Genomic DNA, 16,430 nt, shown 5'->3' with positions numbered 1-16,430 from the left:
CGCTGGTGGTCCCAGGGTGGTGGGGACAGGACCAGCTGGGGACTGAGGAGAGTGGCTGGGAAGTGGAGGTCAGATTCATGTTAGGAGGAGGAAGACAGTTCTGCAGAGAAGTCTCCCTAGGGGGTGAGCTCCCATCCCGGGGGGATTAAAGTCAGGTGGCACTTTGGCTGCACTCAAGGGCTCTGAGGTCAGAGGTGGCTGAGGGACGTGGGGCAAGTTCCTCAACCTCTCTGTGCCTCGGTTTCTTCATTCAAAAAGTGAGGATAGTAGCAGAATATGCTTTTCAAAACTGAGGAATGGGATTATGGATCTGAAGTCTAACACAGTCCCTGGCACTTACAAAGCACCCAGTAAAGGATCGGACTACAGTGGGGAGCATTCTTGGGTGAGGTGGGGAGTTGGGTTAAATTCCCGCAAAGAGCCCCTCGGCCCTGAGGTTCCATGGAAGGAGAACCATGGGGTTCGTTCTGACAGTGCACCAGACTTGTCTGAAGTTTGTCACTTACCGCCAAATGGGCAGTCTGTCCACCTATCCACCATAGATGGGGTCTGAGAAGAGTACCTGTGTTTATGTGCAAGGCAAGAGTTATTTATCTCATTTTACAGATGGGGAGACTGAGGCCCAGAGAGGTTCCTTTAATTGCCCAGTGTAGACATGGTGAGGCAGGATCTAGATTAGGGCTTGAATCTCCAGAAGCCTGGTCAGGGGCTCTGTCCAAACAATCCGTCTGGTCGTGGCCTTTATCAAGCCCATGACCTCCTGGTTTTCTGCTCAGTTAGAGGGGTTGCCTGACTGTCTTGATGGAAAAAAGGTGGGATGAGGGGTACCAGGCAAGGTTAAGGAAGCTTCTTTTCCCCAGGGCCTAAATGTGAACCCCCTTTCCCTGCTTTTGCCCTAGGAGGGGTCCATGCCCAGGGCTTCTTGTGGACCTGCTACAGTGAGCAGGGCACAGCAGGCTTTGGCGTCAGGAGAGCCTTCCGCAGAGGAGTGACATCACCACTCCAAGCCTCAGTGCTCTGGGATGTGGGAGTGGCACCTGCTTCTCAGGTTGGCTGAAGATAGCCAGCACAGTAATTTGGAGAAAGCCCTTTGTAATCCAAAAGCAGGCCTTGAGTCCGAGCTTGGTGTATGTAGGTACTCAGGACTTGAATTTCTTCCTTGTTTCCTCTGCCCGAGACCACCTCTTACGGTGGAAGCGGCTGTCCTGCAGCATTTGGAGGTTTGGCCTGGCCAATTATACAGGCATTTATTAAGCTCCTAGTATATGCTGTGCCCTCGGCTGGAGCACAGCAGTGAACAGTACATACTTCCCTGCCTAGTGGTGGAGGGACACTCAAACCAATGGATCATGCCAGGGGTGGCAGCCTTGAGGTGTGCTATTCTGAGCTCCCTTGCAGAGAACTTGTTGCGGGATGCAGTTAGCTGACTGCTCTCAGCCGCCCCCCCTTTGGGATCCACTGCTGCGTTCACACGGAGGCCACCGCCTCTCTGGGCTCCTGGCCAGTGGCTGAGCCCAGCGCGGGTACTAGAGCTGGGCCACATCTGCCAGACGCAGGACTCCTCTAGTGGGCAGTCTTTCTTCGGGTTTTCCGCTTGGCCTGGCTGAGTTGTTCTCAGGGCTGCCCTGGGCCTGGGGCTCTTCCTCTCAACCCTCCTTCCTTCCCCATCCTTGCACAGGTGTCAGACCTGCAACATGGTGTGAAGGCTCTCCCCACTCATTCCTACCTCCTCGCCCCTTGTCTTTCACTGGCATTTCCCCCAATAAACCAACTGCACTGCTAACTTTGCCTTTCCAGAGAACATAACTGACACGCACTGTGGAGGGACACATACCCTGACCCAGGCCTGGTTATGCAGAGCATAGTCTCGCTGACCACACTTTAGATGACAGATGTCTTGCTCGGTCGCTGGAGCACAGGGGCAGGCTGAGCTTTTGTTGTGGGTAGAAAAGCAGATCTTTGAAGTCAGGCTGCCTGGTGTGAATCCCAGCTTGGCCCCTTACCAGCTGTGTGCCCTGGGGTGGGTTAGTGCATCTCCATGAGCCTCATTTTCCTCATCTGCTAAGGAGGATAAGACGGCTCCTGCCTCATGGGGCAGGGGTGAGGCTTCAGTGAGTTAATGCATGTGAACTGTGGCACAGAGTAGACACTCAGTGTCTCCCTTCTCCTGTAGGAGGGAAGACCTTGCAGGGGAGGGGACGAGATGCCATCTCTGAATCTGTGCCTCTGGCCTCAGAAAGCACCCTGGATTTGGGGGGCTGTCTGTGCCCTTCTGAGCCTTGGCCAGCACACTCTTAAGAGGAGTTGGCATCACCTGGTCCCCTGCCAGCCGCAGGTGGGAACACTACACCCTGGGCTGGGCTGGGGGCAGGCCAGAATCTTGGTACAGAAGCAGGCTGCTAAGAGTCGCATTGGCCCTTTGCAGAAGAGGGCCTTGGAGTCACTTGGACCAGTGGTTCCCAAACACCAGATACTTGACTATTGCCTTAGAACCACCCAGGGGGCTTTCCCAGGCTCCAGCCCTGGAGATTCTGGCTTAGGAGGGCTGGAGTGGAGCCTGGGAATCTGTGGTCGAATCCCTCCTGCTGGTGATTCAAATGCACACATAGGCCAGCTGGGAACAGTTGTCCAGTCCCGGCCCCAGGTTTACCCCTGACTGCCAGGACAGTGAATGCCTGTCTCAGACGGCCTGGGGAGGGGAGGCGCCGGGAGAGGCCTTCCCAGCCAGCAGGTCTTTAGTGGCCTGCAGTTTACGTGAACGTGCCTGGCGTGCCATTATGCTTCTGAGTTTGTTTTGGAAAGGAAGGGACTCTAATGAGCTGGGCTGTTTCTCTGTGGCTTTGAGCTGCTTCTGCCCATGGCTGGGTGCCTCCAAGACAACAAAGGGAATGGGGGGTGGTGTCTGTCCCTTCTGAGAAGCCTAGCTCTAGGCCATTAGGACAAAGAAGGAGACTGGGCCAGGAGTGAGTTCCTCGTCTCTGGGAACAGTCAAGCAGAGGCAGGGACCACTACCCCTCAGAGATTTCATACAGGGAATCCCTCTAGGTCTGCCAGGGTGCTCTGTCTGGCCTCTTAGACTTCATTTCTTTAAGATGTGTTTACTGCATCCATCACATTCTGATGGAGGTTGGGGTGAAATTATGTAATGTCTGCGGGTTGCTTTAAAATACTCCAGAAAGAAAACCAAAAGAGAAAAAAAAGATAACAGTAGATGAAGCAAGAGTGGCAAAATCTTGATAATTGTCATATCTGATAGTGGGTATATAGCGTCGATTATGCTATTCTCTACTTTTGTGCATATATAAAATGTTCAAAATAAAAATTAAAAATGACAGTTATTAGGAAATTCCCTGGCAGTCCAGTGCTGAGGACTCTTCGCTCTCACTGCCAAGGGCCAGGGTTCAGTCCCTGGTCGGGCAACTAAGATCCCACATGCCTCGTGGCATGGCGGAAAAAAAAAAAAAAAAGACAGTTATTCGAATATATCATAGATGCATAAGGTAAAAAAAGCCAACTGTACAAAAGGATGGTGAGTGGAGGGCAAGCCCAATTCCCCTCCCCAAGCTTCCTGCTTCCCCTCCCCAGGCCTCATTTATCCTCTGAGGGCTAAGCCCTCTTCCCAGCATCTTCTGTAGCCTTCCAGAGACTGACCGTGTGTATACAAGCCTATTAGTTGATTATTATTATTTAAAAGTAGATAACACATCCACATGGAACAAAATTCAAATGCACAAGAAGGTATGCAGTCACTGCATAACTTCATTTCCTGGAGGCAACTAAAATCACTGGTTTCTTCCCTGTTTTTCAGAGACATTTAATGTACAGTTTACCCTTGAACATCGCGGGGGTTAGGGGTGCCCACCTCCGTGCAGTCAAAAATCTGCGTGTAATTTAATTTATAGCTGGCCCCTGGTGGTATCTCCCATTTCTGCATCCCCAGATTCAACCAACCGTGAATCTTGTAGTATTGTAGTAAAAAAAATTGCGTATAAGTCGCCCCCTGCAGTTCAAACCTGTGTTATTCAAGGGTCAACTGTATTCTGTGCATGTATGTATATATAAGCAACCTTCCACATCCAGTTTCCACATCAGCTGATACCCACTGTACGTACAGCTGATACAGCTGTACTATTATATAAGGGACTTGAGCATCTGCAGATTTTGGTATCCATGGGTGTCCTGGAACCAATCCCCCAGTGGATATTGAGGGACTATATCTATACAGCTCCTAAAGTGCTAGAATATTAGAGACTGTCCTGGAATTTCCTCTCCTCCCTCCCACCTTCCCTCCTTCTTTTTTACCTCAGCTGCAGTTGAGTAAATAATTTTCCTCCATCATCATCAATGTATGTGAGGCCTTTCTCTTGCATTGTTCTCTTTGTTTCATTTCCCCTTCATCGCATTCCTTTTTCTCATAGGCACCCATGGTAGTGTGTTTGATCAGTGTTCTTGCATAACGCACATATCCTCATTTTTAAAAACTATGGTTATTTTTCTGTGTATGAGTGTTGTTACTTTACATCAATGGTGTTGTATGGCTAATCCAGCTCTATTAGTTTATCACAGGATAGTGTGTTTTCAAGCTCGCTCCACAACTTTGCACGTGCACCTGGACTGTTGGGTGTACCTGTTGGATGGGATTCTGTGGTTGGAATCCATGTGACTTATCTATTCCCCTAGAGACAGATGCCAAGGCTGGCTCCAGTGCCCACTGTCACAGACTACACTGCCCTGACCGTCTCTGTCCATGTCCACTCCTGGAGTTTGCTCCCAGCTCTAGAGATCATTTTCCATCAGCCCACATACATCTGCCTCGTGTTTTAAAATAGCTGTATGGCATTTCCAGTTTCTAGATGTTCCAGAGTTTATCTAGCCAATCATCTCTCTGTCCACAGACTTTTCGGCTGTTTCCAATCTTTCACCATTGCAAACGAGGAATAACGTTGCACAGTTGTCAATCTGTCCGTGTGCAGGCACACCTCTAGGCTAACTTCCTAGAAATGGAATTGCTGAGGCGAAGAGTCGGCATTTGTCATGTGGATAGATACTGTCAAAAAGTGTGAGACCGCCCCTTTCCTATCCCTCTTCCTTTTTTTTCCTATCCCTCTTCTGGCACTAAGGTTCTTTGAGGCTCAGAGAGGTGGGTGACCTGGCTGGGATAACACAGCCAGTGAGTTTTGGCACCGAGACTAGAGCTCAGGAGGCTGAGCCTGTGCCAGTGATCTTTCCAAGGCACTTCGTTGGCTCCTGTGTGTCCCAAGCTTCGGGGAGTCTGGGATCTTCCCTGTAAGTCTGGGAGGTCTTGGCCTCTGCTGGAATGTTGTTGGTAAGCAAGCACTCCTCGCTGCCCACCCCTCTGGTGAGGGGTCAGCCCAGGAGCTCTGTTCCTGGGGACCAGGAACTCGCCATCTGAAGGCTTTGGGAAGGAGCTGTCAGGCCTCTGTAGCTCCCTTGATCCCCAGCCCACCCCCTTTTCCCTTGCAGCATCTTCATAAATGGCGCTGTCAGAGTGAGACATCCTTGGGCGCCTGAGTAGTGTTGCTTAGATACAACTGGGCAACAGATCTGGGTTATTTAAGGGGGAAGGATAGTGGGAGGGAAGGGGTGACAGCCTGTTTATTCAGGGATGGATGGTCTTCCTGCCGCAGGGCTTGGCAGACCCCCTCTCAACACCCCCCATCCCACCCCGCCTCATTATTTTCAATGTCCAGGGCCTGGGGTTCTTCAGTGAGACCCAGCAGAAGGCCACTTGGAGCTCCTTTCTCATAGCAGTGGGGGCAGGGGATTCTCTGCACATTATGAGAGGGGAGGGAGAGGAGGGAGGAGGTGAGGGCAGACAGGGACCCCCTAGGAGGGGATCTTCTGATGATGCTAGCGGCCACAACTACTATTATGTTATTGAGCATCTTCTTGGACAGCTGTTTCTTAAGGGCTTTAAATTTTTAGTTCATTTAATCTCAAAATCCTGTCAAAGTATGTGTGACTGTCCTCATTTTATAAGCACTTTTTAAAAATTTAATTTAACTTATTTTTTTGGCCAGGCTGTGTGGCATGTGGGATCTTAGTTCCCAGACTAGGAATCGAACCCACGTCCCTTGCGGTGGAAGCGCAGAGTCTCAATCACTGGACTGGCAGGGAGGTGCTAATCCTCATTTTATAGATGCGGAAACAGAGGCTCAGAGAAGCTCAGAAACTTGCCTGAGGTCATGTAGCTAAGAAGTGGCAGAAACTGAATTCAAACTCAGGTCTGTCTGATGCCAAAGCCGAAACAAATCGATGTACATCCCTGAGCTGGTAGGGCCCTCACAGGACATCCATTTCCACTCTGAGCTGACCTGGGAGGTGGTGTTGGTGTCCTCGTCACTGCCCTCCCAGCGCCCTGGTCCCCCCTCCACCCTGCAGGAAACACGTCTCTCTGAAAATTTACTGCTCTGCCTGCCTCACAGGTCTGGGAGCATCTAGGGCAGGGTGGGGTCTGCACCCTGAGACCTGGGTCAGGCACACAGTAGGTACTTAACGTTGCTGCTTGGAGCTCAGATGCTTGAGCAGCTCACCTGAGACAGGGATCCTCATTCACTTCCCGACAGCCCTGTGGGGACCAGAAGACAGTGTCCTGACTCTGAGCCTTCTCTGCTCTAACTGAACAGACCCAGACCCTTCAGCATTTCCTGGGGCTGGGCTCCAGATCTCCACCCTCTTGCTATCGTGCTGGGAGTCAGCACCCACGTTCCCGGGCAGGTGTCGTCTGATCAGCGGGAGTCCACAGAGGCGCAGGTGGGGTGGTGAAGGCTGCTGGTATCTGTCCCTGTGCAGCTCAGGACACCCACCAGAAGGAATTTAACTCTTCAGTGGCCCAGCTCTTGGAGAGGACTGGTCAAACTGGGCTGGGCTGAATTGTAGGGTGGGGTGGGAGTAGGGAGCTGTGGCTTGGGAAATGGGGAGAGACATGCCAGGTGAGCTGTGCAGAGGAAGAAGCCAATACGTGCGTGGATCCTGGGCTTGTGCTGTAATCAGCGTGTCCCCTCATCATCCTCTGAACCCCAGTACAACCTTACACTTTGCGGAACTTTATCGCGACCTGCCTTCAGTCACGCTTATCCATCGAATAGCGATGACGGTAAAGGCCACTCTGCGCTACATACTTTGAAGTCATCACCCCATTTAAGTCCCACAACCACCAGCTCAGGTAAGTGAGGTAAGTGTCTTGAGTTACCTGAGGCTCAGAGACCTCCACTGTTTCTAAAGTATCCCCACTTTTCTTTACCATTCTATTATTTTCTTCATTGCATGAATCACTCAGGAATGATGTTGCCTCTGTTATTATTTACTTGTTTATTGTATCTTTTGCCCCACCCTATAAAATGTCAGCCCCATAAAGGGACATTGCCCCATGAGGGAACTTGTCTGCCTCATTCACTGCTCAAGGCCTAGAACAGGGCTTGGAAGATAGAAGGGGCTCTGTAAATGTTTGTTGATTGACTGACTGACAATGAATGAATGAAATATCTGTTGACTGAATGAACCAGGATTCCTTCTCCCTTTTCTCTCTTCTTCTTCTGATGGAGGGCTCTCCTTGTAGTACTTGAGGAATGTTCTGGAGATAGAATCACCCTCCTCCCACATGTCCTGGGCACTCTTCAGTCAGGCATTGAGAAGTGCTGGGGGACGGGTAGGTGGGACGTCCCCTTGCCCTCGGGGACTTCATTGTTCTTCAAGGCATTTTCAAACTGCAGGTCACAGGTAAAATCAGTTCTGTGCACTGCAATCAGTAAAAACAGAAAGAAATAGGATAGGGGCTTCCCTGGTGGTGCAGTGGTTAAGAATCCGCCCGCCAATGCAGGGGACGTGGGTTCGAGCCCTGGTCCAGGAAGATTCCACATGCCGTGGAGCAACTAAGCCCATGTGCCACAACTACTGAGCCTGTGCGCCTAGAGCCCGTGCTCCACAACAAGAGAAGCCACCATGATGAGAAGCCCGCACACCACAACAAAAAGTAGGCACTGCAACTAGAGAAAGCCCACGTGCAGCAACGAAGACCCAACACAGCCAAAAGAATAAAAATTTAAAAAATATAAAAATAAATTTATTAAAAAAAAGAAAGAAGTAGGATAGGACAGATTAGAAAGTATCAGAGTGCATCACATGCAGTAAGGCTAAGCATTTTTTTTTTTTGTATATTTATGTCTCTGTGTAGCTGGCTGTCCCAAAGTAAAATATATATATATATATATATATATAATATAGTTGATTTACAATATTGTGTTAGTTTCAGGCCGTGATAATATTGTGTTAATACAGCCAAGTGATTCAGCTAATATATAGTTTGCAGATTCTATTCCATTATAGGTTATAAGATGTTGAATATAGTTCTCTGTGCTATGCAGTAAATCCTTATTGCTTATCTATTTTATGTATAGTAGTTTGAATCTGTTAAACCCATGTTCTTGATTTGTCTCTCCCTCCCTCCCCCTTTGGTAACCGTAAGTTTGTTTTCTATGTCTGTGATTCTGTTTCTTATATAGATTCATTTGAATCCTATTTCAGATTCCACATATAAGAGATATCATACAGTATTTGTCTTTCTCTGTCTGACTTCACTAAGTATAATATTCTCGAGGTCCATTCATGTTGCTGCAAGTGGCAATATTTCTTTTTTTATGGCTGAGTAACATTCCATTGTATAAATATACCACATCTTCTTAAGCCAAATGTCTGTTAATAGGCACTTTGGTGGTTTCCACGTCTTGGCTATTGTAAATAGTGCTGTTGTGCACATTGGGGTGTATGTATCTTTTTGAATTAGAATTTTAATTTTTCCAGATATATACCCTAAAATATATTTCTTTTTTTTAAAATATTTAGTTATGGGACTTCCCTGGTGGCGCAGTGGTTAAGAATCTGCCTGCCAACACAGGAGACATGGGTTTGATCCCTGGTCTGAGAAGATCCCACATGCCGCGGAGCAGCTAAGCCCACGCGCCACTACTGAGCCTGTGCTCTAGAGCCTGCGAGCCACAACCACTGAGCCCATGCGCTGCAACTACTGAAGCCCAAGCGCCTAGAGACTGTGCTCCACAACATGAGAAGCCACCACAACGAGAAGCCCATGCACGCCGCAACTAGAGAAAAATCCCACACACAGCAATGAAGACCCAACTCAGCCAAAAAATAAATACATAAATAAATAAAATGACTAAAAATTTTATTTATTTATTTATTTGGTTGTGTGGGGTCTTTGTCGCAGCAGGCGTGTTCCTTAGTTGCAGCTTGCGAGCTCCTTAGTTGTGGCATGCAAAGCCTTAGTTGTGGCATGCATGTGGGATCTAGTTCTCTGACCAGGGATCGAACCCGGGCCCTCGGCATTAGGAAGCATGGAGTCTTATCCCCTGCACCACCAGGGAAGTTCCTAAAATGTATTTTTTACTTTGAGTTTCGTCAAAAAAGTTTGAACCTAGTGTGTGAATTTGGGAGGTGGGAGATGCTATCCTTGGACCTAGACCCAAAGGAGGGCCAACCAATGAAATTAATGATCCAGCTGATAATTATAACGTCAGTTATTGAACATGTATTCTGTGCCAGGCAGGAGTGCTCAAGTACTAGGGCCCTGCACAGCGGTGAGGGGGAAGGAGTCGAGGGCAGACAGAGATCCTTTGAGCAGGGCAGACTGCCTAGAGGCGGTAGAGCCTGAACTGAACTCAGCCTCGAAGAACCCCTCTGCCCCGGCAGGTTCAGGGCTGGGTGAGGGTGTGAGCTCAGGTGGCAATAATAGTAACAATAACGATAGCTTCGGTCAGTGAGCTCTGGCCAAGTGCCAGGCACTCCTTTAATCCTCCAGACATTTCCTGGAGGCATAAACTGCTCTTCATACCATTTTACGAATGAGGAAAAAAAGACTTGGAGAAATGTGGTGACTTTTAGGGTAAGGGTCACATAGTGGTAAAATTGCTGAGGTTAGATCCAGGGCAAGTTGGCCCTACTCAGAGCCCGTGTCTTTCAGCCCTGGGCTGCACACAGCAAGGCCTGACAAGCGAGGGCTGCTGGGTCCTGGTGGTGGGGTGGTGGGCCTGGAGGGGCAGACAGCCAGAACAGGACCCTGAGGCAGCTGGGGCAGGTGGGGACGGGTCTGTGTTGGGCCTCAGAGACCACCTGGCTCACAGGGAAGACTGCAGGCTCCAAGACACCCACCATGGAGGGCCCACGTGGGTCCCAGTCTTGGCAATAACGTGGCCACGGGAAGCAGCGCCAGATCGGCTTCCTGCCCTGATGTCTATTCCCCGGGCTCAGTGTCCCCCAGCCTGTGGTGGGCTTGGCGTGCAACGAGGAGCAGAGAAGAGCAGTGGAGCCTGTTTCCCATCTTTTGTCAAGTCTCATCTTTGCTGGTTTGAGCCCAGCTCCTCTGCCTTCCGGCGAGTCGTTTCCACCTGTCAGGAAATAATTCTTGGCCTGAGCGTTCCCACGAGGGAACCGGGGATTCACACAGCTTATGGTTCTTCGCAGGGATTGAACTTGGGACTTGCTTGCCTGGGCAGAGGGGGCTGTGGATGGCCACTGGCAATTCTCTTGGAAGCGTGAGTAATGGGGTGGTTCACTACCCTTTGCAGTAGCGGCTCGCCTGATTTTGGACGGTGGTTGGTGGGTTAGTTTGTGTGTGTGCTACACATGCCCACATACACACACATGCTCACTCCTACATCCACACTCACACCCACTAGACACTCGCACAAACATGCACACTCTCATTCACCTCTGCAAACATACATGAGCAACACAAGCACATATGTGTACTTACACGTGTTCACACACGAGCACACAGTTGTACTGCAGGGCCACCCGCGGGGCCCTGGCATTCTCTAGATGATAAGGTGGCGTCTCGGGTGCTTGTGCAACTGGGATGTGGGGTGGTGGCGGTAGTTCTGGTGGAGGTGCTGGGTCAGTAGGGGTGGGTCCTGAGCCCTCTAGTTTCTGAGATCCTGTTCGGGGACCGCTGATCCTTTCTCAGTGGCTTTTGGGCTTCTGCTCTGAGCTTACAGACTTCTTGGGGAGCTTCTGCGGCAGTTTGCGCTGAGAGAGTTGGCCCAATTGATTCTTCCGTTCTGCCTGGGGTTGGAGAGAGAGGGCAGAGTGCCTTCTTTGGGGTATACCTAGGGCTGCTGTGTCCCTTCCTTCGTCTCTTCCTCAACATTCAGTCCCCTTCCCCCTTCCAGGCCGCTGGGTCCGGTGGGGGGCAGGATCTGGTCCTGCAGGTTTTCTTGTGGTGGGGGGAACCCCCAGCATTTGCTGCTCTGAGCAAGGACTTGGCAGAACTTCAGGGGCTGGGGGCGGGCTGGTGAGGCCTGACGCTGTGATCTGGATGCCATCTGTACCCTGTCTCTGAGATACCTCTAAACCCCCAACCCTCTACTTCTGGGGTCTACCAGCTGAGCCCCGAGGCTGTCTGTTGGAGCCAGAAGGGCAGTGATTCTGGTTCTTCTGGGGACATCTCTGCCCTGGGCTTTTCTGCTTGATTCAACAAGAACACCTACTGTGTGCATGGTGAACATGAATGAATGAATGAATGACCAATGTACCAGACACTGTGCTGGGGACCAAAAGACAGGTCAGACACGGACTTTTGTCCTCCAGGAGCTCAGTCTAGAGAGGCAGCTAGCCACAGATCCCAGGGAGGAAGAGTAGTGTGTGTGTGCATGTGTGTATGTGTGCATGTTTGTATATGTGTATATGTGTGTGCTCGAGCACAGTCTCAGTGCACATACGTACCCCCACCTTAGTCCTGGCTGCAAGGGGGCATTATCCTGGGTAATGCAGGATAACGAGGATGCATTCTCAGTATCCTCAGTATGGCAGGGGCTTCAGCTGGGGAATCTGACACGGGGTGGAGTGGTTTATGAGGTTGTACAAAGAGGAGGAAGGAAGGGAGCAGTACCCAAAGATGGTGCCTACCATGTGCCACATGCCCCGCCAAGGCATCCCATGCCCCAGCTTCCTGGCTTGTCAACACCTCTTTGAAGGAGGACAGGCCATATTCTGGCTGAGGCACTTGAATATCAGGCAGGTTATGTCAGAGACCACACAGGCAGTAAACTACGAGCCAACTTGAGCCTAGCTCTACTGGTCTCTGAAGGTCAGGTCTGCTTCCCAAGGCCACTCCTGGGTCTTCTCCGCTCCTCTCCTCCTCGCACATCTTGGTTGTTACAGGAGGAGGCCTGGAGCTGAGGGCGAGTGTTCCCTGGGCCTCAGTTTCCTCATCCACTAAAAGAGGGATAATAAAAGTAGTTATCTCATAGAATCATCCAGTGAAGCACTTGAGACCTGGGTGCTGGAGACTTGGTAAGAGCACCACAGACAACAGCCATTCCGCTTGTCTTTATTTGTCCTTAGGGCTCCCATGGACTGCAGGGCCTGCCTGCCCCGCTCCTAGCCCAGCGCCTCTGGCCTGACTTTGGAGAGAGGCGAGGCCTGCGCTGCCTTCATCCTGGGGAGACTCGGACTTCACCGACTCCTGCTGCAGCCCTGATTGTGGGTGAGGCCGGTAGTGACAGGTGAGGAAGACCGATTTCCCCAGTGTGGAGCAGAGTGAAGGAAGAAGTGACTCACCAACCACAGCAAAGCCCAGCTCCCCCAGAGGAAACAGTGGCGAGAGAGCGAATGCACTTGGGTGAGTTTGGGGGCACGCGCCAGCGGAGGGCTGGCATGGGCTGCTGGGGCATCGGGGTGCGCCTGGTTGGGCTACCGTGCCCGGTCAGTGGGATCAGTGGGAGGCGGGGATAGGGCCCCTTGGGGGTGGGGATTGTACGTATCACTGTAGGGAGCCATGGGGTGGGGGCAGAGGGACCCCTCCCCTTCCAAAGTTTCTGCCTCATTCTTCCCTTTTCGCCTCTGGGGACTGAGGGTGTCTAGGGCTTGGGAGAAGCCCACGATTGAGTGGACAGTCTGCTTTTTTTTTTTTGCGGTACGCGGGCCTCTCACTGTTGTAACAGGCCTCTCCCGTTGCGGAGCACAGGCTCCGGACGCGCAGGCTCAGCGGCCATGGCTCACGGGCCCAGCCGCTCCACGGCATGTGGGATCTTCCCGGACTGGGGCACGAACCCGCGTCCTCTGCGTCGGCAGGCGGACTCTCAACCACTGTGCCACCAGGGAAGCCCGGACAGTCTGCTTTTTAAGGGCTCAACCGTTGACTCCTGTGGTGGCTGAGGTCCAGAGAGGGCAATCGCCTATCTCAGGTTGCACAGCACAGCGAGGACTCTTCCGGTGCCCAGCTGCTTGTCTCGGTCCCGCCGAGGCTTGGCCTGGCTTTAAAAAGCAGAGAGCGGCGAGGGCCAGCCGATTTCCCGGGGAGCTGGAGTCTGGGAGGGGGTGTGGCGCCGAGAGCTTTTGCTTCTTTCTCCTGCCAGGGAGGCTGGATGTAGGCTTTGGGCTTCTTCCAGAACTAGACGAACTAACGACAAGGGAAGAGAAGCTGGCTTCCCAGGCCGTCTCCCCTGTCCCAAACTTTTCCTCGCAGGCGGAGGGTGGATGGGCGAAGGGAGGAAGCGGGGCCGGGAAAGGTGGGGCCAGCCGTTCCCTCCCCGCCAGGCTGCCGCGGCTCTGGAATGCCAATCGGGACGCTGCTTGGTGAGTGTGTCTTTAAATCCGAGACCCCCGCCCCCTTGGCGGCTGGGGCCGGGGCTCGGGCTGGCAGGGCGGCGGCGGGCTCGGTGATTGGCGGCCTGGCCGGATCCGCCCCTCGGCTTGGGGGTCGTGGGGCACGCGGAGCAGAGCGGAGCGGCGCGGCGCGCTCGGGCTGGGGCGGGCAGCTCTCTTCGCCGGCGAGCGGGGCTCCTTCTCTCGTGGCCTCGCCTCGTCGCGCCCGCCCTGCCAGCCTCCGGAGCTGCCTCTGCCCACGGATGGGCTGGGGAAGTTGGGAGGAGCCAGCCGGAGCCCGCGCCGGGCGCGACCCGCCGCTGCCTGACTCGGCGCCCGCCGTTCGGGCGCAGCGCGCCAGCCGCAGGAGCGCGGATGCCCCGGAGTCGCGGGCTGACAGGTACCGATGCGTCCGGACCCGGGCTGGCGAGGGAGGACCGATTCAGGAGTTCTCTGGGCACTCCCGGGCCGGGGCTTCTCCGAGCACCCACTCCCCATCCCCCAGCTCGCACGCCTCCCTGGGCTCCGCGGAGAAGAGAGGTCCTGGGCCCCCACCCAAACCCGCGCGGGATCATTGCCTGGGAGAGAAGCGGAACCTCACATATTAAACAGTGAGGAGTTACTGAGTCGTTTTGTTTGTCCGGCTCTGGGCTACCGACTTCCTCGAGGAGGTTTCCCTCGGACTGGGGTAGATGTGAGCTGGCGACACCTCCACTCGTAATGGCTAGGCCTGGGGCAAGGCCCAAGTGCTGGGCTTCCTGTGCAGCTGCGGCGAGGCAGGACGCTTCATGATCCACACCTGGGGTCCCTGGGCTCGTCTTTAGGGGCTTGAGGCCCATGGCACCGGGAAGAGTCCAGAGAACCCAGTGGGTGCAAGCTTTGATGCTGGGCCTCATCTGGTCCTTTTCTTCTGTAGGCCTGGGTCTCCGAGGGGAGCCCCCTTTTCATCTTCAGTGGTTTTTCCTGAAGGGGCAAGAGGCCTGTCAGAAAGCAGAGTGCAGTGTGCGGGAGACTGTTGCCCTGGACTTTCGAAAGTGGCCAGGGTGGTTGGAACCTGTTCTTATCTCTTGGGGAGTCAGAAATGGAAGGAAAGCTCCCTGACTTAGGGAAGCTTCTCAGCTTCCCTACTCTCTCGACCAGAATTCCAGGCACCGACTCCTTGGCTTCCTGCAGAGCAACCTGGACCCGTGACTGAGCATTTCTTAAAAGCCAGGGAGGGTAGGAGTGGTGCAAGGTGTTGGAGGGTTCTCCCCTTAGGTGGCTCAGCCCCACGGGGGGAGACAAGACATAAACACAAAGAAAGTTCACTAAGGCAGGGTTTCAATCCCAGTCCCGGACTAATAGTAATACTAGTGGAAATACCAAGAGCATACACATGATTAATTGCTGAGTGAGTGATACGGTCTGCAGTTGCTAGGGGAGCTGGGATGCAGTTCTCAGGCAGCCGTGCAAATATGTTTAAAATGTTCTGTCTCCATACCCACCCTTTGTGATTACCGTGCTAGTGGTTAGGCCCTCTCACCACTTCCATGGACAGGGCGCAGCTGGAGCGTGCCCCAGCCCCACTCCCAGGTGTTTTTTGTTTTTCTGCTGGTGGATTTCTGAAGAAGCACATTTGGTTTCTGGGGTCAGGCTAACCATAGGACTCTCCCAGCCTCCTTGGGGCTGTTGAGGTTTAGGGTCTAGATCCAGCCTTACAGGAGGAAGTCCTCTCTTCCTTTCGGAAGAGCCTCTATCGCTGGGGGCTGGGGATGAGTTTGTCAGGCTGGAGGCCCTGAGCCAGACACTGTTTCCTGTGAGTGCAGACAGACAATCTTCCCCTCGCTGGCCATCGGGGGTTGGAGTTGGGGTGTTGGAGGTGGGCAGGCCTGGCAGGGCTGGTTTGAGGTGAGTGGTACCTGGGGCATCCTGACCTCACTTCTGAGGTTCTGCTTTGTCTAGGGCTCTGTCCTCTCCCGCATCATCCCTGGCAAGTTTCTGTTTTCTGGAACACTTTGCAGAGGTGGCAGTGTGCTCGTGCCTGTGGCCTTGGGAGCTGTTCTGGGGGTGGGTGTTGCTGAACTCACCCTTTAGCCCTTGGCCGGCACTGTGAGTACTTGGGTGAACACACCCACCTGCCTCCAAACAGGTGGCACACACAGGGTCACCTGGGCACAGGTGGGGAATGCTGGCATGAGGAGAGATGTGCGTGCGTGCTCAGGTTTATAACTGTGTGGGCAAGGGCAGTGAGGAACTGGATACAGACGGACACGAAGGCAGTGGAGGTGAGCAAGCAACCCAAGGCACACGCACGTGCAGGGGCAGACAGTGTGAACACACAAGTGTGGACCACGCACAGGCCGCAGATACTCTATAGATGGACCTACGCTATCATGGAGATTTGGCTGATGGAAGTGGACAGACATATGGGTGGGCTCACGGAAGCACAGACAGGGATGTGAGCTGACATTCACCAACGCGAGACATGGAGCCACATGGACGTGCCTTGAATCCTGGGCAGACATGGAGTTGGCTCTGGGCACCTGGGACACACACAGACACTTACACCTGCTGAATCTTCCGACAGCAGAGGGCAGAACACAGTCGGAGGTAGGTACCAAGATATAGTCCGAGGCAAGTGGTGCTCAGTTATCCCTGTGACTCTGCGTGGCAGCAGTGCCTGAAAGCTGACCTGTTTGGGGTGGAGGTGGTACAGGTGCTGTGTGGTGTGGCTTCATTTCTGGACTCCCGCTTTGGAGTTTGAAGACCCCAAAGGGCTCAGTATCTTCTGTTTCACCCTGAGAGTTCTTTGACCTCCCTCCTCCCTAAGT

The 16,430-nt window shown here is 52.9% G+C and overlaps 1 protein-coding gene across 6 annotated transcripts in view; it reads left to right on the top strand.

Moving 5' to 3' along the window:
- The first annotated feature begins 13,473 nt into the window (after positions 1–13,473).
- The window catches only part of PALD1 (phosphatase domain containing paladin 1), a 99,066-nt gene continuing 96,109 nt past the window's right edge, over positions 13,474–16,430 (top strand). For 2 of the 6 annotated variants that reach the window (XM_060286034.2, XM_030862497.2), the window contains exon 1: positions 13,737–14,020. The gene's annotated coding sequence lies outside the window, so the exon portion shown is untranslated. Of the gene's footprint in view, positions 13,612–13,735; positions 14,021–15,485; positions 15,508–16,430 lie in introns of those variants that run through there. The other 4 variants (XM_030862496.3, XM_060286035.2, XM_030862493.3 and 1 more) reach the window with 4 other exon arrangements.

The sequence above is a fragment of the Globicephala melas genome, chromosome 16 (assembly GCF_963455315.2).
Source record: "Globicephala melas chromosome 16, mGloMel1.2, whole genome shotgun sequence".
NCBI lineage: Eukaryota > Metazoa > Chordata > Mammalia > Artiodactyla > Delphinidae > Globicephala > Globicephala melas.
This window is presented reverse-complemented; position numbering and strand designations above follow the sequence as displayed.